General features: G+C 46.9%; 1 protein-coding gene across 1 annotated transcript in view; it reads left to right on the forward strand.

The window, feature by feature from the left end:
• The first annotated feature begins 359 nt into the window (after positions 1-359).
• The window catches only part of LOC144125366 (uncharacterized), a 187013-nt gene continuing 160035 nt past the window's right edge, over positions 360-27337 (forward strand). Inside the window, exon 1 of the mRNA XM_077658685.1 lies at positions 360-481. The gene's annotated coding sequence lies outside the window, so the exon portion shown is untranslated. The remainder of the gene's footprint in view (positions 482-27337) is intronic.

A 27337-nucleotide genomic window follows, 5' to 3' on the forward strand; every position in this document is an offset into this window, starting at 1 on the left:
AAAAAACAGGTAGCCAGAAAGAAGCGTGGCAGAAGGAAGGAACCAGCGCGATTCTTCTTTTCGTCGGGCGATGCACTTCTTTTGATCCATCTTCCCGCTGCGCCAGGCTCTCTTACTCGGATCCTTTTGCCCGAGTCCTTTCAAGTCGAATGAATGGGGAGCCGCTGTTGCCGTTGTCAAGAACAGAAGGCTTTGCGGTCGGGCTTCCCGCTTCTTATAAGCGAGACCCCCATCAGAGCGCGCCTCACTTGACATCGGCTGCTTGTGCGCGCGACCCCCTCCTCACCACCCGCTCCTTCTCCAGGCTCAGTTCCACCGGCCGACCGCCTTCCGTCCCAGCATTCCGTTTTTAAAACGGACTTCCTCCTCCTTTTCTTCAGGCGCGCATCCAAAGCGAGCCAGGTCTGTTAGCGATCTTAGTAAAGTCGATGTCAAGAAGTCCTTTATGCAATGCGCTCCGTACAAACAAGCCAAGTTCAACGTGAGTTTCTTTGCGCGCGCTAGCGTGCGTGTGTGTGTGTGTACGTGTGCGTGTGTGTGTGTGTGCGTGCGTGTTCGTGCGTGCGTGCTCACATACGCTCTAGACTCGAAACTTTGCAAACTAGCTGTCTCTTCCAAACCGGATGGATTACTACGTTTGTGTTCTCTGTGCGGCGCAGTTCGGATTTTTTACGTTACTTGGGAGTCGGAAGGGAGTTTCGACCAGAATGCAGCAACCGGTATAGCATGATTCGTTTCCTTGTCTGCACATGCAGGGCAAACTGACAAACTTTCGTGTTTGGCAATTGCCTGTTTAAGCGAACTCGTTGTTGTGGCAAAGAGTTGGCGCCGTAGAAGCTGCTAAACAATGGCCGAAATTCTTTGCTGGTTGCTGACGTGAATTACAACGGAACGAGACTGACTGAACAAAAAAGTTTTTGACAAAATCAGGAACTGAAATCAATCTGAGGAAACTGCAGAATAGGAATGAGGCGGAGCACACAAGAAGAACACGTAGAAACTTTAGCCGTACGCGTATCTAGGTGCCGGCAAGTGTCGGAAAGGCGTGAACGAACCGGCGACAGAACGAGATAGCGAACGCAGAAGATTTATACAGCCTCTCGAGAGACAAAAAAAAATGTAAACAGAACAGGAAATGCAAACGCAGTAGCGAAACTGCCGGGCGACGCGCAAAGGTTATACAAACAACCACGCGCTCGCGGTAGCGCCCAGAAATGCACAAGAAGCGAGCGTGAGGAAATGGGGACAAGGGACGCTCCCGGCAAATATAGAAAGGAATGCCGTCTCCTCCTCCTCCTCCACACGCGCCTGCATGACGAAGAAGAGCGCGCGTGCATATCATTTGTTTTCTTTTATTTGCTTTGTTTTGTTTTGCACGGACTTGCGTACACGGCATGCAGCCGAGGCATCAGCCCCGATCGGTCTCCGCAATGGCGCCTTTCCTTCTCCGATTGGCGCCGCTTCCGGAGATAATGGCGAGCGGAGGGAATAAGTAAGAAAGCAGAAACAAAGGATAGAAGGAGAGAAGAGGGGCCAATTTAATTCGCCGGCCCCGCGGGAGGCAGCAGCGACATCGACACCGCGTTCGGATGCATGTCGGAACCGAAGCGCCGCTTGCTGCTGCTGCTGCTATTGCTGCTGTTGCTTTTGCTGCCGCTGCATGCCGGTGCTGCTTAGGGTCTGCGCGAGGCACCGGCGTCGCATCTATACGTAAACGAGTTTGTCGCGCGCGGCCCGCTTCCTCGTTTATCTTTTCTTTTGTTTTTGTATTCTTCTTTCAGTTATCTCCTGTCCCGATTGCCTGAAACTTTGGTGTGCGGCGCAGTGGTGTTCTGTGTGGCAGCGTATTTAGGTGTAGTTCGTTTCTTCTTCTGCTTCACCCCGTCGATCTGGCTCTGGTCCCGTCGTCCCTAAGGTGAGCGATGGTCGCGATGATGGGGCAACTTGAGAGCCGCCAAGTTGCGGCACGAGATTGAGATGCGCATTCCAGGGGGAGTAACTTTCACTCGCGTAATTGTGTTTGCTGTCACTCGAGTGAGAATGTCCCGAATTATTAAGGTAAGCCTTCAGCCTGGTACGAAATACGTATAATTTCTGAAGTTTTTGCCAGCGAGAGTTTTTAATGCAAAACCCTGCGAGCTGCGCGACTCAAGAGAGCAGTCGGCATGCATGTGGTTTTCCGCACTTGACACTTGATAGACGACGTGGCCAGGAACAGGTGGAAACAAGCAAACGGCGCGCGGCTGCCACTGACTTCAGTGACGGCCTAATAGGGCTGTGTAGTGCTCGCAACTTGACGCCACAGTAGGAATCTACCTTCTTCTTTAGACTCACCCGCACACTGTAGACATTCGACACATTTGGCCATGCACTCATACCTCGATGCCATGAGAAGTGGCCTGGTCATAAATATATTTCGCCTTCACTCACTCATTCAAACTCAGATCCACTCACACTTACAGGGACTCAAATCTGTGTTCCCTCTCCAAGCAGCTCATTCAAGCCCACCTATGCAGCTGTTATTTTGACAGCGGCTAATTGAGGAGCCTGCCGACCACAGACTTTTACGTAGCCAATCTCGGAGCTCATCACTCGCTCGGCTCTAATCATGCCAACTTTATAAAAGAGCTTGCCATCACCGAACTATTACAGATATGCCCTCCATACCGAGACAAAACAAAAAGACCCCCCATAATGAAGAATTTTTTTTCTGCTGAGCAGTCCTTATTTCTTAGCTACACATCGTGAAGCAATTTGAATATGGTGAGTTGTACAACGGCTGCACCAGTCTAATAACTCTTGTGGTTAGGGGACGACTAGCTTCCACTTAAATGTGATATGCACTAACAGGGGAATGAAGGAGGGAAATTTAGTAATATATCTTGTCACGTACTCATTAAAGTAAGTGGCAGTTGAGAACTTTCAGGCACTCGAAATCAATCCGGAGCCCTCCACTACAGAGTACATCCTAGCCCATGTGCAGATTGGGCACGTTAATCCCCACATAACGCCGTGCAAACAAGTTTAATCAGAAACCGCCCCCCCCGACATCCCTTCAGCCTCTGCAGTAGATTGAGTACTACATTTGGAAGATGGTGCCTGTTGTTCCCATTGCCATAGGAAGCATCGCAAAATCACTTTGCATTAGCACACAGTGCCTCTACAAAAGCAAACAAAAGGAACGAAGTGGAAGAAAATAAATAGAGAAAATCAAACTTTCCCTGTCATTATTGACTTATCGTGAACATGGTTTTTGTATGCACGCAAATAAAAAAGAGAAAGAGACGGGGCCGTCGTTCGCAGTTCCTGCTGCAGCATTGGCTGCACCAGAGGCAGACACACAGCGAGGCACAAGCGAGCACGTCAATGTCTGCCACGTCTCTACCGTCACGACCTCGCTACTTAGCCTGACACGACGCTGCAACGTATCGAATGGCAGCTTCGCGCTGCGATCAATTTTTCGTGCACTTTAGGTGAACAAGCGGTGGTAGCGGCCACTTGTTTCCAGCGCTGCGTGCGAATATCGCGCCCCGCGTTGAATCACCAATAAACGCTACGACCCACGGCCTGCATCACAAACACGGTAACAGCGCCCGCCCCCTCCCTTCCCCCCAATCCCTCCCGGCCCACCCCGCGTCGTTGTCGGAGCAGCCCTCGATTTCGGCCCAACGAGGAGAACAGGCGCGTGCGGAACCCGAAACGTCCGTCCCTTCACTTGCAGCACGCAGGGAAAGGAAACATTCGATCCATATCATGAAAAAGCGCTGAGCGAATCGAAGGAGGGGGTGGGGTGCTTCTCTGCACGTGCTACGAGCGACGCCTCTGCAACCAGCGGCTCTTCGTACATGTCAGTTTATTTTGTTGCTTTTTTTCGCGCCTGTACTAGTGTGAAAGCTTGTTCATGTGCTGGGCGTAATTTTGACGTCCCCTGCTTGGTTGTTTTTTTTTTCGCGGTATTTGATTTTCCGTCCTCCGAGGCAGCCTTTTGTGCGACGAGGGTGGCTGCCAGCCGACGTTTCCAACGTCTCAATCAGCACCGCCCAAACATGTCTGCCGCACGCGTCGTGATTTGCTGCGCGCATTTTCGTTTGGATCTGAGCGTGTTGGTACGTGTTATACCGCATGAGCGCTCGGCAGCGAGTTGTCAAAAGTTCGATCAATGGTGGTTTGCCCTTCGCGTTGCGCTGTGTTGAACGAGCAGCACTAGCTGTTTGCAGAAAAGAGAAAAGTAAATCTTCCTGCAGAAACAGAAGAGATTCGACAGGTCGAAATGAAAGACTCTGGACAGAAACTTGCTACGCTACCGCATTTGAAGCTCGATTTGGCAGAGATGCGATATATCTAACTTCTGCTGCTATCCATCGCACTTCTGCACATTACCGGCTACTTACAGACTTGTGTAAGTCTGTAATGTAGTTATGTAGTTGGTCGTTATCCTAGAAAAGCGACTGCTCCACTGGTTAAACGCTTTGGTGGTAGCATAATCACTGTTATTTCTTTTTAAGCGATGCAAGGTTGGAAATGTAGGTGGCCTTGAAATAGCTCACATTCTTACAATCTAAACCAGTCGCGCATTAAGCGTCGTTTTGTAATCCAGAGGAATGGCGCATTAAGTTTTTTTTTTATATAACGGTGGTCAAACCATAAATGACGCAGGGCTTCACTCCGCATGAGCCTCGAGCCGCTCGGTCAAAGCTAATCGTCCGTGCCTTTGCGTTCCATTACTCAACCAAAGTTTTCCCGCCTTCTTTCCGCATGAAAGACCGCGTTATAATTTGTCATGTCCGAGAATTGTGGGATAACAAAGGATATGACTCACCCTTGATCTTATGTCTGGTCTTCGTTTTTTCATTCATGGAAGAGAACTTGACGCGCTCGTCGTCATGACACGTATTTTGAAACCTCACGTTTTCTCCTCATACGGCATGAAAATTAGTAGCTCTTTCACAATCTGTGCAATTAATTGTCGCCAAACGGCAGCCATATGTTTCTGAGCGTAAAACCAGCTAAAAAAGATTTGTTCCCCTCGGTTTTGAAACGAGCACCGATAAGAAATTTTAGGATATGTAAAAGTAAAAAGATAATTATATTTCTTCGAAAGCGTTCTAACAGAGGCAACAAAAGCGCAGAGAAAATACAAAATAAATAAAAGGATAAAAAGATGAGACAAAAATATTTGGACACTTTGAGAGTCGTTTCTCGGTATAGTTTTGCTGACGTACCTCTTAATGTAAAGGATCTCTAGTAGAAATCCACAGGAAAGCGCCAGGGGCTCTCTCTGCGGTTTTCAGCAGCATTACTTCTTCAACACGGCACATCGTCGTGCCATGTTGTCGTCCGCACTAGCTGCCATGGTGCGCGTTCCGATAATGTCCCTAGTTGCGGAACGCCAATGAAGTAAAAGTGAAAACAGTTACGGGTAATAAAAATTGTTCTTGGTGCTCTTTATTATTTTTAAAAGCCTCCCTTTCGCTTCGCGTTTCTCATCGACATTTCAGCGTGTATGCATTATTTACATTGGCTGGTGTTCCTTTAATATTTACGCCAATAGCCCGTGATGTGTCAAGATTAAATCGAACGCACCGGTCGCACCTACAAGCTAAAAGAACGCCCATAAAAGAAGGGCCGTGATGACAGCGAGCTAAATAATAGCATTCTTCATATTATCCGACAAAAAACAAAGTCCAGAGAAAAGTCAGGCGGTTTCAAGGCATGCCGCACCATACGTGCGATATAGAGGGAAATATGAAGACAGCCCGCGAGAAACGCCGCATAAAACAGGAAGCCTAGAGCGCTTAGGGCGTATAGTAACGACGAGATTCTAAATTTCGATGCTCAAGTATTCTGACAGATGACAGGGGGAGGATTCGTTGAATCTAGACTCAGAAAGCGATACAAAACCGAAAACAAAAAGAGGAAAAAAAAAGGTACAGTGTGGATCAGCAAAGCGTGATGGTGAGGTGTTCTTCCTTGTCTGGGGTGGAGGGAGTGAGTGAGTTGGACAATCAGCTGAGGGAGAGGGGAAAAGAAGTTTGCAATGGGTGGCGGAAACAGGGAACTGACGGTGAGGTAAGCGGGTGGCACGGGGGTTGCATTGGTTGGTTGGAAGAGAAGAGAGGAGGGAGGGAAAGAGGAAGGGAGGGGTAGAGGAGAGAGCGGAGGGGAAGGGTATAGAATGAGACTGCCAGGATGCAAGGCGTGAGAAATCGAAGGTTGCGTGTAGCCCCGGCACGCGCATGTCAAAATCAGCGCCGCCGCGAACGTCAAGGGCGTAAATCGACGCGCAGAAAAATTGCCCCGCCCTGCCAGCGGCACCCAAAAGGCGGAAGAAAATGAAGCGAAATAAGAAGACGACGCGCCGTAGCGCCAAGAAGAACGTGCGCTAGTACGCCTGCGGCTTCTCTTTGGAGCGCCGTGCTCGTTGTATGCGCGCGCGTGCTCGCGCAGCTTCGATCTGCATCGAGCAGAATGACGCACGCGTCTCAGTCCGACTGCGTGTACCCAGCGGGGCCAACAGACGCTGCCGGCCCTGTTCGATGTTACCAACCTGCGTTTGCATGCTAGGGCGGAAATGTTTTGTTCGGGCAACGACACCTCGGTGCTGCTTCCGCTCTCAAGGGGCGTTGCGGACGTCATGGCTCAACGTATGTGCTTAACTCTGCGAGTGTGTACCGATACAGACTTTCGAATAAAGCGGTAAGTAGTCAGCACAAAATGATTCGCAACAAACAAGTTTTGCTAGAAAACAGCTTACAGCTTTACAGATCAGCTTCTCTTTGTAGTGCTACTAAATCAAGCAGCCTTGTTGGAAGAGTGAAAATCCATATCTGGACGGAACCAGCAGCGAAAAGTGCTCTGGATCGCTTCTTGTTAGTCTCCTCATCCTTGATCACGCCGGAAAGTGCGTCGTCACATTTACGAAAAGAGAAAATTATCCTGAATGGAAATCTCATTCATTTCAAAATTAACACCCCTGAAAGCCAAAACCAAAGGTAGGTTTAAATGTTCAGTAGTGACATGTATAGAGGACAAACACTAACCTGCTGGTGTAACAAGTTCTTTCAGGAAAGCAGCCAATATTCGTGACTACCAGGTCACCCCCCCCCCCTTTTTTTATATGCGCAAATGTGCACTTAAGCATCAGACAGTTATATATACACATGCATAGCTGTTTCGGATATAAATGTCAAACAGGATCTATGTTGAGGCCCATGTGTCCAGATTCTTGTGCCTGGTGGTTGGCTAGGGTAATATTCCTGGCTGCCGTGGTGTCACTTGCCTACCACTTGGTCCAAGTTGTCAAGAAGTGATCTACTGTCACCTCTGTAGCGGTAGCGGGGCAGAAGGGGCAGTTCAGAAGCGGGATCTGTGATGTCCAGGAGACCCTGACCACAGGAGTCAGCGCAGCTCCAACCCGGATTCTCTGCAACGTCACCTGCTCACGGCGAGTTAAGCCACCGGGAAGGCTGGATCCCCGCTGTGGAATTAAAGAACGCGTGGAGTGGCGCAGAAATTATTTTTCAGGAAGTACGGCGTCTCCTGTGGAGAGCCTCACCAAAGACAGCGGGCATGTAACCTGCCGCGGATGGAACGCATTGTCAGCTTCCCTAAGATGGTGAGCAGTGCTTCAAGCTCACATAACTCGGACAGGGCATGGATATGATTTGAACAATGTGGCACACATCGCGAACGATGCCCACGGGACTGGCTATGTGCCGTACAGCCCGCTTGTGTGGAGCCTGTATATAGGAGAAGGATCGGTGGTGCAGTAAACAGGCGGCCTTTTAAAGCAGACAAGAAGTCACGAATGGATACGAGCTCTGTCTGTTATCACTGAGTGAAGCGGCGCTTATCTGATACATGAACATATCTGACGCACATCGGCGAGAGCTAGACAAACGAGACTGGTGTGCAAATTGTGGTCTTTCGTGCTTGCGTCCACGTAAGCTTGAAGCGCGCCTATGGCGTCTGCTGAGAGAGGGGGGGCTCTGCTTATGTCACTGAACGGTGAACGTTACACACGATACCTGGTGGTCGACTGTCAGTGAACTGGGAAGACTACAATAGAGGGGATTCCCAAGATGGTTCTTGAAGAAGCGGGTAAGTCTGGTCAAAGTAATTTGCCAGGGCAGATGCTGCAGGGCTAGCCTGTAGTTTCAGGCTGTGCGCACTACGACGCTGCTTCACGAGCACATCAATAGTATTTATCGAAGCCTCAACTTGTAGTACCGGATCACTTAAAACAATCGAACTTGGTGCCTGAACGTGAGAATTCATAGCGCGAAAAAAGGGACCTGAGTTGGCGCTGGAGCTCTTCAGCTTTGATGATCACTGTCCTTCACACAAAGACCTGTATTTTACGGGTGATCCTCAATTATTTAGCAATTATAATCGTCATCGTCACCAGTTTCTTCATGACAACCAGACACCCCTTATCCTATTTCGCGTCGCGAATAACAAGCGTTAAAACAAGTTTGAAATATTCTGTTAATGAGGACGCCCCTCTGAAATTTCTATGCCGATAGCCGTGATGTGCCACGATTAAATCGCGAACGCACCGGTCGCAATCCCAAGCAGGAAGAACGCCCATAAATGAAGGGCCGACATGTAGTGTATGAAGTTCTGTGTTGCGGTGAAGCGTGTTGGGCAGAAGGCGCATTTTTGGGCAGAAATTGACTTAAGCCGATTGCAGCCGATATTGCAGACGATCAATGCGATTGGCGCAGCAGAGTATGCACGAGCATTATTGCCCCCCCCCCCCCCTCCTCCGAACGGAGTTGGCACTGATGGGGGCAGACCATGGAAGCGGGTGGCGTGATCCAGTCCGTCAATCACAGCACGACATCAGCTACCCCACCTGATAGACAGATAGATATTAGCCTCCCTTTGTATCGGGGTGATGACAAGCGTCACCTAGCCATTAATTACTATCGTTCTCAGTGTTTTCGGATTAACTGCCAATTTTCTTCCCATTTCTAAATTACTCTCTTGACCTCACCCGCCAATCCTCTAGTCATCTCTTACTTACTTCTACTTTTTTTTTAATTGAGCATGTCCTGATTATTCCGAAACCTATAGTGTTTCGAGGATTCCTGCGGCGGCATCGTGCACTGAAGGTTAATTAGAGGGTCTTAAAATGGATAAGATTATGTTCTATCGTTTCCCTCTCTTGCACGGGGCAACAACAAACGTCATCTGTGTTGCCAAATTTTTGCCACTAACATTTAGCCCTCAAGCACCTAGCCCTGGCCTGGAAAAGCAAACCACTAACTTTGGAATTGTCAAAAAGCTTTTTTTCTTTTAATCTTAGATGTAGCCGTCCTATGACTCTCCAACAACGGCTTATCCGGCATTTTTGTTGCTAGTGAGTATTTTCTAAGGGTCGTACTTTCTGTTCCAAGGTTGTCTTACTATCGGTTTCTTTCCTTTGTCATTCGTATTTATTATAGGCAAGCACCTATTTCTTCGCCTCTATATCGAATTGAGACTGCATCGGTTTAGGTACCTAAAATTTTTTGACATCCATCGTTTCTCATGGCGCGGCTTCTCTACCCGCCACCTGTCACTTTCCACCCATTCTTAGTCGTCCCTTTCTCACCGTTCCCTCTCTCACATATTATCTCATATTCATATTCCTCTCATATTACATATAATGAATGGGAGAGGGAGATTTGCCTCTCTCTCTCCACGTTGTCATCTGTCAACCAAGGCTTCACACGGTCGGACGAACAGACGGACGGACGGATTTTTCTGAGATAAATGTTCTGATGTTAACACATAAAAAAAAATCTTCGGGGTGTAAGAAGCGGGTAAAAATAGGTGTTATCCAAAATCGAAGGTCTCTAATAGTAAAGCATCTACAAACGTCAAAAGTCTCCACCCTCTGGAGTCCTCCAACGGCGTGCTTTCTTGTGCGTTTCTACCACTTGTCGCTGCCTGCAGGCCTCGATGCAGGCTCTAGACCTGTGAAGTAATCCACTTTCCATGCGAACGAGACTGCATCATAAGACGCTGTTTGGAGCCCTAGGCTCGTAAACGATGCCGAGTAAACGACATTGCTGCCGTGTTACAGTGTATACTAATTTAACACCTTGCGCTGCAGAAATATCAAAGCTCACCTCCAGTCACTAGCCTTTCCCGCTTCGAGCCACACAACAAAACAGTGTCTTTATTGTCACATCATCACTGCTCTGAGAACCAGCCAACGTTTGCGCTTTTTTGTTTATCTACAGGTGGCATATACTTACCACCCTATTTAAAACCAGAACAGAGGCATTCGCGCAGATTTGGAATCGCCCTCCATTCGACTTCTTTGCACTGAACTTGCGCTGTATGTTGTTCGCCATCGTGAAAATACGAAAATAGCAACTTTTGGAAAGCGCTTGTGGAGCTAATGACTTCTTAGAGGCATTCCATTTAAAGGACTTCGAGGCATCCGGAGAGCGCTAAGCAACTGACTGAAGACGGGACTTCCTAGGAACTGGCGCGCTATTTGATTCGTGAATACGCAATAACTACCGTCCTTACGTGCTCAGTTATTGCCGTTCCAGTTATGCATGGAATGACAAACTTTCATATTCAGCGCGTTCTTGAAACCATCTCCTAGACTCGGATAGAGAAAGCTGAAATATTCTACTTTGGCACTGCATAAAGTGTAGTAGAGAGTCTTAAATGCGCATTTTTTTTATTCCTCGGGTGATTTCAGCGATTTTTGTCTGCATACCACGGATTGCGGCCGTGCGCGCATGCATGGAATGAACTGGTATTTCGGAAATTAATAGCCATATATTAAGCATTAAATAACCTGTTCTGGACAAAAGGTTCACAGGAGAGCGCTCACCGGTTCACTCGCAACCGAAGGCAAATGCCGAGCTCACGGGGCGATTGGAATTCTTCATCAGCTCTTCCCATAGCGCCGCCGTTAAAAATCAGCAATTAAACGACGTTGTTGTGATTGTTTTGGTTCTTTACGTTCAAGCGAAAGCATGCAGCGAAGCACATGGCTGTTTGCCTTCAGTTCAGGAATTCTTGTTTTTCTATTTCACGTGCATTCTGGTCGTGATTTAAACAAGATCTTTGCGAATACTGTGACGCACTCACAAAACTTTATGCTGCAGACAATGTTTTCTAAGCAAAGGGCCTTCTCTTATTCGTTCCTTGATTGCGGGAGATCTGTCCGAGTGCTACGGAGAAATTTTAACTTTATATATATATATATATATATATATATATATATATATATATATATATATATATATATATATATATATATATATATATATATATATATATATATATATATATATATATATATATATATATATATATATATATATATATATATATATATATATATATATATATATATATATATATATCGAGAGCCCCACAGCACGGGCCAGTCTGAAGTTCGGTACAAAACTGCGCTTGTGTTTAAAGCAAATGGTTGTCGCTACTGAAAAATATTAGTGCGCTGCTTCCGTAAGCTAACTAATGGCGTCTCAATGTCCGAGGTAGGGGGGAGGTGCTGTATTGTTCACGAGAAACCGCAATTAGTTCTCCGATAAAAAATTACCCCACCTCCAAACCCGAGAGTTTCGGTGTACTGCTAAGTCTGAATCATGGAACTATCCTCACCGGAGACAAGGCTGCATCCTTCCGGCACGCAGTATATACCTATCCTAATGGTGAGTGCGCGGATTACGGGCCCTTCAGCCCACCACCTTCCAAGGAATCTCAGCTTCCAGTGCAAACACTGCGCTCGAAAAAAATAAATAAACAAGCGATCGAATCTCGCGATAAAGCCTTCGTAAGCGTCGAATAAATGATCGTTCTAATGCGCTCTCCCGATGTTTGGCGAGATCCGCAAAGACTTACGACGGGCTGCGCTAACACAACGGGCCTCAATTCTCCTGCCAAGCCTCTCTCTTGCCCTGATGGATGTTGGCGCTTCCGCAAATGTCAGGAAGTCGGGAGATCGACGCGTCGTTCCTGCCACAGAGGGCGCTCTCGGTGAAGCCGCGGGGGCTTATACGCTATATATACTGCATCAGCGCGAGCCATTAGCCGCTGCTGCCTCCTCCGCTGTCGCTGCTGCTGTCCGTGTTGACATTCCGGCGTCACGGTCGCTTCCGGCGCCCAAAATTTGTGCGGCCGCTGTGCTATTGTCTTTGGCTTCAAAACTTTGTGAGAGCGACCAGCGGCGCGTTTTTGGTCGTCGGTGAGCGACGCCTGTTTGAGCGGTGCCCATCTCGCGGCAGCGCGCAATCATCGCGCGTCGTGTGTGTGCGCGCCAAAGTTGTCCCCTCCGCGCCGGGCGAACGAGACCGGAAGACGTCGCAGTGCTGTCAAGACCGTTGAGCGCGTATGCAGGCATAAATCCGATCACAGAGACTTTGTAAGGAACATGGGGCTGGCAGACAGGAACAGAATCTTGTTAGTTAATTTATCATACCTAGAGACAGGAAGAGAGAAGGAAGGAAACGCGAGGGGCTAACGAACCGGGTTACCGACTGCCCGGTCGGTTTGCCCTACATTTAGAGAGAAGGGGAGTGAATGAGAAGAGAGAAAGAGTTAAGGCAGTCGTTTTTAAAAAAGGTGACGATGGTCATGAGTGTTCCGTTAGTACAAACAATAGTGTCCCAGCTGTGTCCATGAGCAGGCTTTCAAGCTGTGGCTCTTAAACGGTCCCTGAAAAGAGTGTCTGAGGTTGGCTGCAAAATGCTTGCATTATGTAGAGTGGAGGTCAACGAGCGTTCATGCCGTGTACAAGGCCTCCAAAGCTAGCCGATAATTCACAATAGAATTTTTAAAACTCCTGCTTCCGGGCCTCGCGGCAACCGGCGGCACCGGGCTTTTGCTCTAATCCGCGCTCAACGCGTCATTTAGCGCTCGTAACGTCAACAGCGGACTGCTGTCATTGGTTCGCGCGCGTCGGCAGCCGGCGGAAGGGCCGAGTGCGAGCGGCCGCCGTAGGAGCGCCAACATTTCAGCGTGCAAAAAGGGACGAGAGGAGAGGGAAAGTCGCGAAGACGCGGAAATTCAATTTTTGACTATAGATAACTCAGCTTCCACAAAACGCATAAAAAAATCCTTGCTGGAGGATATTTGTGAAGCCGCGTCCTTTAGCATCCTAGGCATATCGCATCTTTGTTGATACTCACTTTAACAGCCCCTTTAAATACATAAATAGCGCCTTGCTGGAGTTTTGAGCTCATTAAGGTTGAAGTCGTGGCTGAAGCCGTGGGCCAAGAGTTTTGTTTCTTTTTGGGGGACATGAGTCTAAATGGCGCAGCGCTACCTCCAGAGGCACTCGTTCATTGTCAAAGCGGAGCGCTGACATTGGCGCTGTTTCTGTGTGGAGAGAGAAGTTAATTATCTCAATTGCGACGCGGTGATTGATCCGATGGGAGTGAACAAGCACGGGTGGTGGACTGTGCTTACGAGGTATATTTACGGTGACATCTGTAGAAGTTAACTAATTAATTAAAGGCAGACGCACACTTTACTAAAGCAAGACGGTGAGAAAATGCGACCCAGACGTATGCACGCGAATATCGCATTAACGCTTTGAGAGTGAAGAGCATAGGGTAATAATAATAGATACAATATTTTTTATCCCGCTTGTTTCTCTTTTTGCGACTTAGTTTTTATTTTCTCTACGGCGGAGGAGAGGGGTCTTGTTCTTTTTTTTTTGAACATTTGGTGCTTTTAATCGACGATGCTTCCTAGCAGTGACATGTTGTCCTGATTATTCCCATACTTTGTTACGCGTCGACAGATGGAGCGAACTAATAACTTTAGAGCTTTAGCTTTTCTTAACTCTTTCCTTACATTTGTAACCGAATGCTAATTGTCGCTAAGCTGTCCCTTATTCGAATTTTGATACTTAAGTAGCGGAAGGAAATGAAGATGTTGTTAAGCAGCGTTGGCTATTCCATTTAATTTGTTGTTTTTGCTGTTGTTATGCCACAGGAAGAGGAATACGGCCATGAATGTCATTCTTCGGGGGGAACATGAGTCAAACAAACCTCAAGGTCGTGCTGACATGGCAAGAACTGAACGGGCAGAATTTTTATTGAAAACCATCTGGATCATCTGAGCCCTGATTCACACCATGTGGTTGCCTTAGATTTTGATTCTGGTTCCCGCTGCCAGCATTGACAGAAGCGCTGAAATTTGACGCCAGAAGGAGAACTAAACAAGTAAGATTAAAACTTCCCATCTGTACCACTACGCTATAAGCAGCAAGCGCGCCATTGGGTTTATTTCGAGCTTAAAAGTTCGCAAAAATAAAATCAAATGCGGAACTTGTGCTTTCCTCTTCACTAACAAGCGCTGACGGCAATGCCGAGGCTAAGCAGTTAGGATAACAGGATTGCTCTCCAATGTTGTCATTTCATTATTGCCTCGCCGAAGCGACTGCCAGGTGGCAGGAAAGGAAGAAAAATAGTTGATGAGTCCCTAAAGAGAGACTTGGAGGCAGTCCAAGAATGGGCGAGCGCTAAGCGGGGTAGAACGATGGTAAAGGAAGCAAACAAAAAGAAAGGTAAAGGTACTGCATGCTTGGCGGAGCTTTCACATGGGCTCTTTTGAGCTCGGGAAGGCTTGTGGGCTCGCGCCTACGTTGTTTTAGCGGAGAGGTAGCTGTTGTTGCTATTAAAAGTGATGTATGAAAGCGGATTCTGTAATGCTTTGAAGCACTTTAAAACAGCCTACGACCGCTGGAAAGGCAGCGGACTGCTTTCTACTTCCTGCTTTCAAGAAGCAGTACGTGCGAGGCTTTGATGCATCAGCGTTAAGGAACCTTCAATTATGAGTTGAGCATTCTTCTAGCAGTTTTCTGAGAAACGAAAACAAACCAAAAAAAGAGCTGCATATAGCTTACTATAGACGTGCAGATTTGCTCCTTACGGCTACGGTGTAACAGCGCATATTAACTTCTTTTGCAGCCAGCGCCAAGCAGCACAACATAAAGAAAGATGTGCAATGTGCCATGTAACAATCTGCGCAGAGGAGGAATCTGTTGGGATAACGGCAAGGCCAGCGTCATTGTACCAAAAGCTGGGAACTAAAAAAGCTCACAAAATACAGAGTTGATGATGAACTACGGGGTAGCGCATCAGTGACAGACATGAGCGTGAGCGCGTTTTTTTTTTATTTCTTTCAGCAAATAACAATACCTCTGTCACAGATGAAGAAAAGCACCATTTCTCAATAGCATGCCAGCGTCATAGAGGAATTCCTAATCTCAATGAAACTGCCGATAAAGCTAGATAAAAAATGCTAACGCCACATAGAGCATGATACGACAAAAGAAGCACATAAAAGAGCTCATGATTTCAGAGTTTCAATTGTATATTATTCCAACGATTTCTTTATTTAAATTTTCGAATGACAGAACCCGCAGCGCAGAACAACTTCATGCCAACATAGTTTCCGTCTACAGTAAAGCCGTCTGAAGGTGCTCACACTGCAAGACAAAAAAATCGTGAGTAGCCTCGCCGTGCTACTTTTTAAACATTAAATTTAACTTAGGTAGGTAATGACATGCTGTCCTGAAGTCGTTTGTGGATCACTGCCACTCTTTGAAAATTAGAGCATGTGCGAGAGTCACTGACCGAGTGAGGCTCAAATTTTTTTTCTAATTTATATGTAACCGTTATTAACATAAAAGTCTAGATGCTACAATGAAATATTTCTTCCTTACGGGGGACAATGGCGCCCGTTCTCGACATCCCTGAAATAAGAAGCAGCAGCAGTTGAATAATCAGTTAAAGGGAAAAGATTTCAATAGAGCATTCACAAATGCGTGGTGGTGGCGCGGTCGGTAGAAGCATCGCAGGACGCTGCGGTCATACTGTTGCTGCCTGAAGAAGCGAAAACCTCGATGCTCATAATTAAGGCCCCTAACTTTCTGCAGCGGAAAATTTTAAAATCCGTTAACTGAGAACAAGGAATCTGCAATAATATTCCGCACACAAAACACCACTGTTTAGTGTACGCCTATACGCTTTGAAGTTGTTAACAGGTAGTGTACGTGAAGGAAACATGTGACATGTTTGAACGAATCGTGCGGGGATTGTTAATGCAACTTGCAGGAGAATCGAACGAACGTCTTCTGAGAATAATTTACCGAGTGAAAAAACAAGTGAGAAACGAAATTTCCGTCCAACCGTTTGCATCCCCTCAAAAAAAAATCCTGAAATATAAAAGCTAAATAAATACTCATTGCAGCACGGCTTGGACGGACTCTCTACATTCATCTCACACACTTGTTTTTGCTTTCTTTTTAGCGTGCCATCACGTAAATGTGGATGAGCTAGGTCAGCGTGGAGGTACTCCTTACACAAGATTGTTTTTTGACGCGAAAATCTTCATTACGCCAGCTTTTCAAGCCGTCAGCGGGGCCGCATGTTTGACCTTGAATGTAGGTAGAGGTCACGGTGGCCGCAAGTTTCACCTTCAATGTAGGTAGAGGTCAAACCATGAGCATTACTGGTGGTAGTCAGGTTTGACACATCACGTCAGCTACAGCAAGCCACACCAGCGGCTGTTACATCAACTATCTTGACTTCAAACTCTGACCCTTGACCTTTGATGTTGACCTCCTGTCAAGCGGGAAAACGTCTGCCGGCATCGCATGCGCAGGTCATTAAAGTGGGTTCTGCATAAAACGCCGGTGCACTCTTATGCGTTCAGCGGAACGCTAGGTGTGATCGATGCGACGCATGCCGTGGATATCGACACCCGAACCGTGCCCGTAAGAGAAGGAAAATGAAACGAAAATGGCTTTTAACGAAAGGAAATTACGCCTGTCTCACTTATCTTGGTGGACACCCGAACCGCGCCTGTAAGTGAAGGGAAATGAAATAAAGTTGGTTTTAAGGAAATGAATGATGCCTGGCTCAGATATCTCGGTGGACACCCGAACCGCGACGTAAGAGAGGAAAGTGAGATAATAATAATAATAATAATTGGTTTTCGGGGAAAGGAAATGGCGCAGTATCTCTCATAATCGTTGGACACCTGAACCGCGCCGTAAGGGAAGGGATAAAGGAGGGAGTGAAAGGAGAAAGGAAGAAAGAGGTGCCGTAGTGGAGTGCTCCGGAATAATTTCGACCACCTGGGGATCTTTAACGTGCACTGACATCGCACAGCACACGGGCGCCTTAGCGTTTTGCCTCCATAAAAACGCAGTCGCCGCGGTCGGGTTCGAACCCGGGAAAGTGATAATGAGATAAAAGTTGGTTTTAAGGAAAGGAAATTACGCTTGTCTCACATATCTCGGTGGACACTCTAACCGCGTCGTAAGCGAAGGAAAATGAAAGTTGGTTTTAAGAAAAGGAAATGACGCCTGTCTCACATTGCGCCATTTCTTTTTCCCCCCAAAAAAACCTAATTTCTTTTTCAATTTAGACGTTTCTGAAATTATCTAAAGGGTTTGCGCTTCATTTCGAACCGGATTTGGTTCCATATCTCCGCATACAGCGAGCAATAATATATTTGTAAATATCACCGGAGCTATATTAAATATATACTGTCCTGTGTGAGCGCCTTTAATGTCGTTTCGAAGAAAGCAAGATGTTTAACAAATAAAAAAGTACCTACTACTGTGTGTGTGTCAGTATGGCTATCTATGAACACCGCCAGTCGCTGGACCGAAAACGTAGCCAAGGAGATGCAGCTTTTCGGTTTCGAGCAGGCTTGACACGAGCTAAATCACCAGCAATTTCTTTTTAGTTTCAAACTGATACAGATAACCGGACGCAAACGTCAGCTTAATGCACGCGTTCCACCAAAAGAAGATACAAACATCGTTCCTACTGCGTGGCTTTGAACAGCGATGTCACGCCACTAGTAGAAGGCAAGATAAGGCACAGTACTTTCGCAGCTTTTATGCGCACTTTCTTTTCAGTTTACCTTTTTTTTATCGCTATATTTTCACTTATTGACGCCTTTATATATATTTTATACTCCGAACACGCTTTCGTTGTCGATTCATGGGTGTAGAAACTCCTCCGATCTACAGCTAGTTAGTTCAACCGACGCTGTTCGCCTCGACAGCTACTAGAGGCCGCCCAGGTTTCATCACGACCCCAACCCACACGCAACAAGCCTGTTGCACCGCCAACAAGAAGAACCCTCGCTCGAACAAGGCTCGACCGTATACAGGCCCTTACGCGAGGCGCCACAAACACACCGTGTTCCGGCGTGTTCTACACCATCGAACCGCCGAGGCGCGAGCTGCTGCAGCTCTCGAGCAGGCAGAATCCCCGCTCGATCCGCGTCGTTCTTTCAAGCGGGCGCTCATCGACCACCACAACCACCAACACCGCCACCACTACACCACCACCGTGCACGTGTGTGTGCGTGTGGGCGCAAGAGAGACAGAGAAGAGAACGCTCGTTTCTGCGCGCTATAGCAACACTGCGCTCGGCCCATTAGTCAAAAGCAGCCGGAGGGCGGGGGACCCTTATCATTCCTTCCAGGAGCAGCGGAAAACCCTCCCGCACTGCATTTCGACATCTGTGCGTAACCGCCCGCCGCTAGGCTGCCCCGCAACGGTATACAGACAAGACCAACCCGTGCCCGCGCTCAAGATCCCGTAGTGTGGGGTGGGGGGTCCGCTGCTCCTTCCCTTTCGAATGTTCGCCGCAATGCAGCCATCCGTTTTCATTCATGGTCGAAACGAAGATCTGGCGGCGGTCGCCGACCAGCGCCGGCACAGCCAGCCACACCGCCAGCACGAGTACCTCGTCATCTGGATTCGGTCGTAGTTCGCGCTACTACAGGCGGCCGCTACGAAACGCGCGGGTTGTATAAAGCTGCTGCCAGCCGAATGTTTTATTGATTAGCCGAGGACAGCTATGCGGTGCTCGCGGGCTAGCTTCGCGTAGTGAACGCCGCGGAAGGCGTCTGTCTCTGCTTGTCTCTAGGCTTCGCTTATGGAAGACATATGTGTGCTCGTATGGTTTCTACGTATAGAAACCGGGAGGAATGCGCCTGGTAACAGACTGGAACACCTTAATACGGTCCAAAATAGTCGTTAATGTATATACTACGCTTAAAGATATGATGAGAGACAGAGTAAGAGAGAGACAGATGAAAGGAAAGGCAGAGAGAAAAAGATGCCGTAGTGGAGGGCTCTGAATTTAATCCGTCCACTTGGGGTTCTTTTACGTGAAACCGGCATCAGACTCCACACGGTGGTGGTGGTAGTGGTTTTATTAAAATAATAGTAAAAAGGAAGGAAAAGATTTTTGCTAGCCCCGGCATCTGCCATCGATACTGAAGCACCTGAGCTGGGGCAGCGGAAATAAAGGACAGCAGACAGAATGGAGAAATGAAATGAAAGAGGTGAGGGGACAGGAATAGAGGACAGGGGGAGAAGTAATATGTACAAACTATTTACACAATAAGAAATGTGTCCAGGTTGTGCGCGTGATTAGTTCATTTAAGAGGAATTAAATCACACACGCGCACAGCACTGTGGTGGTTACAACTGGAGTGGGGCGTCCAGTTATTAATCGTTCAAGGTGGAACTCGCGGAGCGTTCGGTCACTGCGTGTAACTACCTGACGGAGAACAGACGGGACGTCGGGCTCCATTTTACATTTCCTCTCTTCAAAACCGTATTACACTGAGCACTATTCGTCGCTCACGACTGTTCTTTTATGCCAGTGACAGGACAGGTAGCGCCGGCTGTGCCCTCGATCCCTCGTTAGTGTTGACGCAGATAGCCACTGCACACCACCATATAATGATGTCCCACCGATTGCGTTGTCCATGCAATTTCCATTCTGGTAGTTCATTAATTGGCAACTGCGTTTTTATGGAGGCAAAACGCTATAGCGCCCATGTGCTGTGCGATGTCAGTGCACGTTAAATATCCCCAGGTGTTCAAAATTATTCCGGAGCCCTTCACTACGGCACCTCTCTCTTCCTTTCTTCTTTCACTCCCTCCTTTATCCCTTCCCTTACGGCGCGGTTCAGGTGTCCAACGATATATGAGACAGATACTCCGTCATTTCCTCCCCCCCCCCCCAAAAAAAACAATTATAGTTCCGTAATCGAATTTGTTCATCATTAAATAGTATCCAATTGAAAGTAAATGACCTCTAAGGTATGCGTAGTCGTTATGGGCCGTAGGCATTGGCAGTTTTCTGAATAGTAATATATAGTAATATACCGCCGCGGTGGCTCAGTGGTTAGGGCGCTCGACTACTGATCCGGAGTTCCCGGGTTCGAACCCGACCACGGCGGCTGCGTTTTTAAGGAGGAAAAACGCTAAGGCGCCCGTGTGCTGTGCGATGTCAGTGCACGTTAAAGATCCCCAGGTGGTCGAAATTATTCCGGAGCCCTCCACTACGGCACCTCTTCTTCCTTTCTTCTTTCACTCCCACCTTTATCCCTTCCCTTACGGCGCGGTTCAGGTGTCCAACGATATATGAGACAGATACTGCGCCATTTCCTTTCCCCCAAAACCAATTATTATTATTATTATTATTATTATTATTATTATTATTATTATTATTATTATTATTATTATTATTATTATTATTATTATTATTATTATAATATTATACCAGCACATGAAGCCCCGTATCGCATGCACGTAGCCCCGTCGCACACTCCGGCTGTCATCTGCAAGCGGCCGATCAAGCACCGCTCGCCGGCTGTACTCAACTTACGCTTAACTAATAAAGAGTAATGTACCATCAGCGAGGGATCAAACTCAAAGCGAATGAAACGCGAGCTCAGAAACAAAAATATTAGCAGCGAGGGAGGAAGTTCACCGGGGGGGAGTCTATCAACACTTCCAAGAAAGGGTTGTCGCGTCTACGAAGTGAAAGAAAACTGCGCTAAATTTTAGCCTTGCTCAATTAAGGCTCTCTTGTTAATCTGATTTTGTTTCTATTGTCTAGTTCGTGTTCCTTCTGACGATGATATGCACAATGTTTTTTTTTTTATTTTCCCATTTAAACCCATAAATAATTTAGATCACCTGAGACTATTTAATCTGGCCGCGGCGGCCACGTTTCGATGAAATCGAAATACGTAGAAAAGGCGCCCATGTAATAATTTTCTGATCAAAAAAGGGAAGCCGCAGTGACTTTCTTCCTCTCGCTAGATGCCTGCACTTCACCGCGACGGATGGGATAAACGAGGGAGTGAAAGAATGAATACAGAAAGAGGCGCCTTAGTGGAGGACTCCGGAATAACTTCGAGAACCTCGTAATATGTAACCTACACTTATATCAAGCAGTACATGGGAACCTTGTACATTGCGAAACGCAAGACATGCTTCGTCAGTGCACTTTAACGTTAAATCCCCAGGGCTTCGCAATTACTCCATAGCTCTAGCTCAATTGCGGCGCCTCTTTCTCTCTTCCTTCTTTGACGTCATGATCCCCACCGTCCCTCACGGCGCGGTTCGCGTGATCCGGAGTTCCCGGGTTCGAATCCGACCGCGGCGACTGCGTTTTTATGGAGGCAAAACGCTGGCACCCGTGTGATGTGCGATGTCAGTGCACGTGAAAGATCCCCAGGTGGTAGAAATTATTTTCCTTTCTTCCTTTCTTCTTTCACTCCCTTCTTTATCCCTTCCCTTACGGCGCGGTTCAGGTGCCGAACGATATTATGAGACAGATACTGCGCTATTTCTTTCCCCGAAAACAAATAATAATAATATAATATATTATTATTATTATTATTATTATTATTATTATTTTTATTATTATTATTATTATTATTATTATTATTATTATTATTATTATTATTATTATTATTATTATTATTATTATTATTATTATTATTATTCGCGTGTAGACCGAGAGTGAGACAGTTATTGCGCGTTTTCCTACCTCACAATCTGATAACCGCGGTGTTCTGCTGTTAACGCAGGTTCTTGCGTTGTAGATTGTTTCCGCAGTAGTGACGCAGCGCTGCGCAGACAAAAATCCCCCGCAGTTTTTCATCTCGACTGCGACGAACAATGGACAAAGAACGTTGCACAGCGTCGTCACCGCACCATGAGCCAATCAGAGTCGGACTTAAGTCACATGACAACACACTTCACAGTTTCGACATAGGCGACTGTATACCCGCATGTCCTTCGCTTTTCGGGCCCACAGGCATAACTTTCTCTCCGGCCTGTATCTAAACGCAGGAGGTTTAACTTAGCACGTACTATCACGATGAAGCCATCTCGAGGAGGTAAAAAGTTTCTTACGCAACGTAGATGTAATAAGCCACGTTAGACGAAGTTGTCTGGAGTCGTACAGTTCTGTGTGCTCTTAGAGTGCAGTTTTAGACAGGAAAGTGAATTAAACCAGATGGCCTCGTTGCTACATTGCGACCTTATAATTGCACCAGATTTCGGCGTTTTGGTCGTGCTTAGCTTCTGCACAGCATCTGCAGCGCACTACACTGTGTTTGTGTCCAACAGAAAAATGTCGCAATAAATATGTCCCAGCAGCAGAACTTACAAAGCAAAGGAAGGCACGACAAATCACGTGGTCTTTAGTCGTTCAGCTCTGTGTTGAAGACGAGGAGATTTGGAGGCACACACAGAGCATTGAAGTCTCTGTGAGCTGTTTAAGCAAAAGTGCAAAAAACAGCGGTGACGTGAGAAATAGTCAGGTTTCTTTCCTGTTTTGGGGCGACCGCGGTGGCTGCGTTTTTATGGAGGCAAAACGCTAAGACGCCCGTGTGCTGTGCGACGTCAGTGCACGTTAAAGATCCCCAGGTGGTCGAAATTATTCTGGAGCCCTCCACTACGGCACCCCTTTCTTCCTTTCTTTTTTCACTCCCTCCTTTATTCCTTTCCCTTACGGTTCGGATAAGGTATTCAACGATATATGAGACAGATACTGCGTTATTTCCTTCCCCCCAAAACCAATATATATTATTATATTATTATTATTATTATTATTATTATTATTATTATTATTATTATTATTATTATTATTATTATTATTATTATTATTATTATTATTATTATTATTATTATTATTATTATCTCCATTGATTGCAACTGACAATAAACAGCGCCAAGGCGCCGTACGTAGGGCTTATACGAAGGCTACAACTGAAGTCCACTGCTATGTGGCTACACTATACACAGAGAGCAAAAGTCCTACATCAGCACATCGATTTATTTTTTTCACCGCCAAACTGGCATTTGCTCTGTTCCTTTATTCCCGACGGGAGAGTTGCGGCTCTCCATTACCATGTTTCTCGTACGTTGTTACTTCTGCCTAGCTCTTTTTGTGGCGGCGCGACTAAGAGCTCTTGCCTGTGCTTTTCCTTCATACGCACTCGAGTCTATCAGCGTTTTTCTGTGTTTGCATGCTTACGTCTCTCTTAGTGAGCGCTTCGCGACTCCTCTTCATTTTCAACACTCGCTCCATCCGAAGCAGCGGCAGGAGCAGCGCGCCCTGCGCACGTGAAAAATTGTGTTCTGTGACGACGTTATTGAAGGACTGTGACGACGCTGCTCTTGCTCGCTATCGGAGCGCACGCGAAGCAGTGAGAGCTGTCTCTTTTCCGCAGTTTTTTTTTCTTTTTGCGCTTGCATATTTTCTTCTTCGCCCCGCGAGGGTATGGCAGCGAGGCCCGATAGCAACGCACGCGCGCTAACAATGCGGACGCCGCCACAGCGCCACTGAAGAGCACGGAGCAATTGAGGTGTTCAGCAACAGCTTGTTTGCCGACAGGTTCGTATTTTGCTACGTCAGAGTTATCAGTCCACTGCATACAAGCGCATTCGATGCAGGGAAAGCAGACGACAAAGAAAGCTATGAAGTTCGGGCACTGATTCTTGAGCTGAGAACAAAAAAGTTGTTCCTCTCTGGGTGCCCCTATTTTATTCTTTCTTCCGTTATCTTTTCGCGCGTTCTCAAGTCGCGTAAACAAGCGGCACAGCTCCTCTGCTGACGCTGTGATAAGCAAGAGAACGAAGGTGTATAGAGGCCAGCCATTCTGGCAGTGTGCTCCTGCTTTTGGAATTTGAGTTCAAGCGACGTATAGAGGTAGACGCCAGTTGCCTTTGTTAAAGGATGGATGTGCTTAAAAATTTAGAGCAGCTGGTAGTATTGGTTGAGGAGAGAATATGCTGAGGAGTGTCGCGAACAGCTTGGAAATAATTTAAAGTAATTGTATGTCGCTTCGGAATGGCTACTGCACGATACACATTGTAGCGTGCATAACGTAATGTGCAGCCTGGAGCTATTTTTTATCCGCCTTATAGATTCAAAATAACTGCTGATAAATGCTGTCGTTATTTCTGCTGCATTGGTGTACGTAATCTTGTGACGAAAGCTGCCACATTGAAATTGTATTTACCCATGGAAACGCAGTGTATTATGGAATTGTTGACAAAAGGCATATATGCTCCTGATGCTTAGCGAGTTAAGCTCATTACTCTTTCTTATCGAAGACGTAACACGTAATTAATGCATTAATAGGATATTACGTCTCTGATAAGAGAGAGTACCACCCGGTACTGGTGAAAACAAAGTTTAAACAAGCCTCCTCTTATTTCTCTGCTGCTCTGTCGTTTTCGGCTGCGAAGTGTATTTCGAGATAATAGAGTCAAGTTGTAATTTATTCTTCATTCAAAAACTGCCTAAGCTGTGGCATTACATGTTGCGTAAGGTGATATCCTTCTGCTGCCATTCTGAGCCATATCTTTGCTTCAACCACCCGCCAAACGTCTCGAATAGACACCAGTTACTTCTTCTAGCAGACATCACCGGATTCTCGCTTAGATACATAAAAGGGCTTCTCAAGCTACTTATTGCTGAATACTAAAAATCTTGTCAAGCAACGAGATCTGAATGCAGAAAGTGTAAACTATAAACGCCCACTGAACAGCTCTCTGTTTTACGTTACATAGAGTAGTGGCCGGGTCTAACACGGAGCACCATGGTCAATTCCTCCCAAAATCCGACGAGCTCGAGTGTCGCTCTCTTCCCCCCTAAAAAATGGCGACTCATTACGATCTGCAAGCGTTATCGCTCGTAGTCGGAGCCTGGCTCGCCTCTTTCAGAGAATGTCGTTTTGGGGCGCTATGAGTATTGAGGAACGCGTTTACGGGGGTATGAAGGAAATCCACGCTGAGAGAGAAATCAGGGAAGTGTATAGCCGCATTTATAGCAGTACGCATCCAGGACGCTTATGATGTGGGTATATGTGCTCTACGAATGAGTGGAGCGGATGGGGGGGGGGGGGGGGGGGTGCTGTTCATACCTTCAATGGCGTTTGTTCGAGGGAAGGTTCCAAACGCATCCCTCCGTGCTGCATTCCCCGAATGTGAGTGCGATGGTGCCTCGCAAGCTGGAGACATTAATTGAATCGCTGCCTCCACCACCGACGACGACGACGGTGCTGCCGCCCCGTGCACGTGCAATCCAAAGTTGGCGCTCGCGCGCTGCTGTACTCCGGGCGCGAACGCTGGGAAAAACGCGCGCTTTCGGTGGAGATTTGCGCGGGAAAGTGCGCACAGACGTTCGCCGGCCAAATGACCGCGCGAAACTGCCACTGCAGTGTTTAGCAGGGGCGACGGCCTCCCACGCTGGTAGCCTTCTTTGCCATTTCCCCGACGCCTGCGCACGAACGCCTTCTTGAACCGCGCGCGCTATCGGTACTGCAAGGCGATTTCCGCTGCCGCTGTGTATAGCTGGCTGGCGCTGACGCGGAAATGGCCGAGCGTTTTGTTCTCAATTTTTTTATTTTAGTCGATACGTTTGTTCGCGCATTCTTTTTTCCTTCCCGGAGTGCTCTGCAGATGAGAGCTTGTGAAAATTATCTCAGACAGTGCGCAACTAATAAGGCCATTCCAGTAAAAGGGGAAACTTGTATGCGCTGGATGTGAAGCCAGCAAAGAGAGGTTTGGAAGTGCGTGCTTAGAAGTTGAATGGGATGCCAGACGCATGTGAGTGGTACTGAAAATTGTATTTGTTCAGTCTTCTTAAAACCAGCACGTTGAACAAGCGGTAGATAACAAAAATTTAATGCCGCGCGTTATTAGAGGATGTTATACTGAGAATAGATAGAGCTGACATTATTTAAACCAGAACATTTCATTAGTGTACTGTTTTTTAATTAGTGCACTGTTTTCATTAATGCACTCATTGTTCTGTGATCTCGATTGAAAGCCTCAATTATCGGCATGCTCAGGCTACCTCGGTGAACAACCTTTCGTGCTGATATTTTATAGCCGAAAAAGAACTCCTTCTCGTGCATGTGCAAAAGTCTGTGGGAAACCTGGGCAGCCTACAAAGCTCTACTTTAAGATAACCCCGCATCCTCACTAGGCATACTTTATCACGGCAATCATTTAATGTTAGAATGACCAGCAGCTTAGAGAACATGCGATGGTTAATTTGAATAACATGCTGGGGACGGTTTGGGGCAGACGTGGCAGCCACGAGTCACGCGCGTTCCCTAGTTTTCGCTTGAGGCGTGGTGGTTTGAGCATCGGCCTCGTATGAGAGAGGTCCGAGGTTCGAACCCCCGTGCCGCTGGGGGTACCCACCGGTTTCCGTTGGATACAAGCCCACTGGAAACCCTGACCCCTTTCTCTTGGCATGCTGCTCACTTCTCTAGAGTGAAATCGTTAAAAAGTTGGTCTTTGACTTCACTTTGTGTAGAGCAAACACCTTCTGCCATGGAGCTCTCTGGCTGGAGTTGCCCTTGGGCTACTAAAATGCGTCATCATCATCGATGTTTGTTCACCTTTCGGATCATGTGATCGATTTGTTATATGATCCTATGCATGAATGAAATTTATCGTGAGGTAGAACTGGTTGCCTGTTTTGTATTTTTCGTATGCTGCACGAAGTCGGTGCACGTTGGTGAACGATAAGGCGTCGCCAAAAAACCAGACCCTGTCCGCTACGGCGTCTCTCAAAAGTCACATGAGCTCTGGGGCATTAAACCAAACATGCCATATCATACCATGCTTGTTGTGGTCTCTGATTTCGCTTAGTTCATGCTATCTATTACTTTCAACTTTAAATAAAATGACAGTTTTGTTCAAGAAAAACAAAATTTAGTCGAAAACTCCTGATAGCTCTTGATATATTTCATTAATGTATTAACGTATAATGTAAGATTTTCCCTCTTCATAATAGAGTGTTCAGTTTCACATTTTTTCCGCCTTTCATATGGCACCTTTAATGGCTAAGTTACCTGGCGCAATGTTACACCGTGGTCCCAGTCCACTGTGTTCTAGTGTTGTGGACCGCTGCTTGTGTAGAGAATGTCAGAGAAAGCGTTGCGTACGTTAAGCTCTAACGTGTTTAACGTGTTAATGGGCATATACGTCAGC

The sequence above is a fragment of the Amblyomma americanum genome, chromosome 3 (genome assembly GCF_052857255.1).
Source record: "Amblyomma americanum isolate KBUSLIRL-KWMA chromosome 3, ASM5285725v1, whole genome shotgun sequence".
In the NCBI taxonomy this organism is placed as follows: domain Eukaryota; kingdom Metazoa; phylum Arthropoda; class Arachnida; order Ixodida; family Ixodidae; genus Amblyomma; species Amblyomma americanum.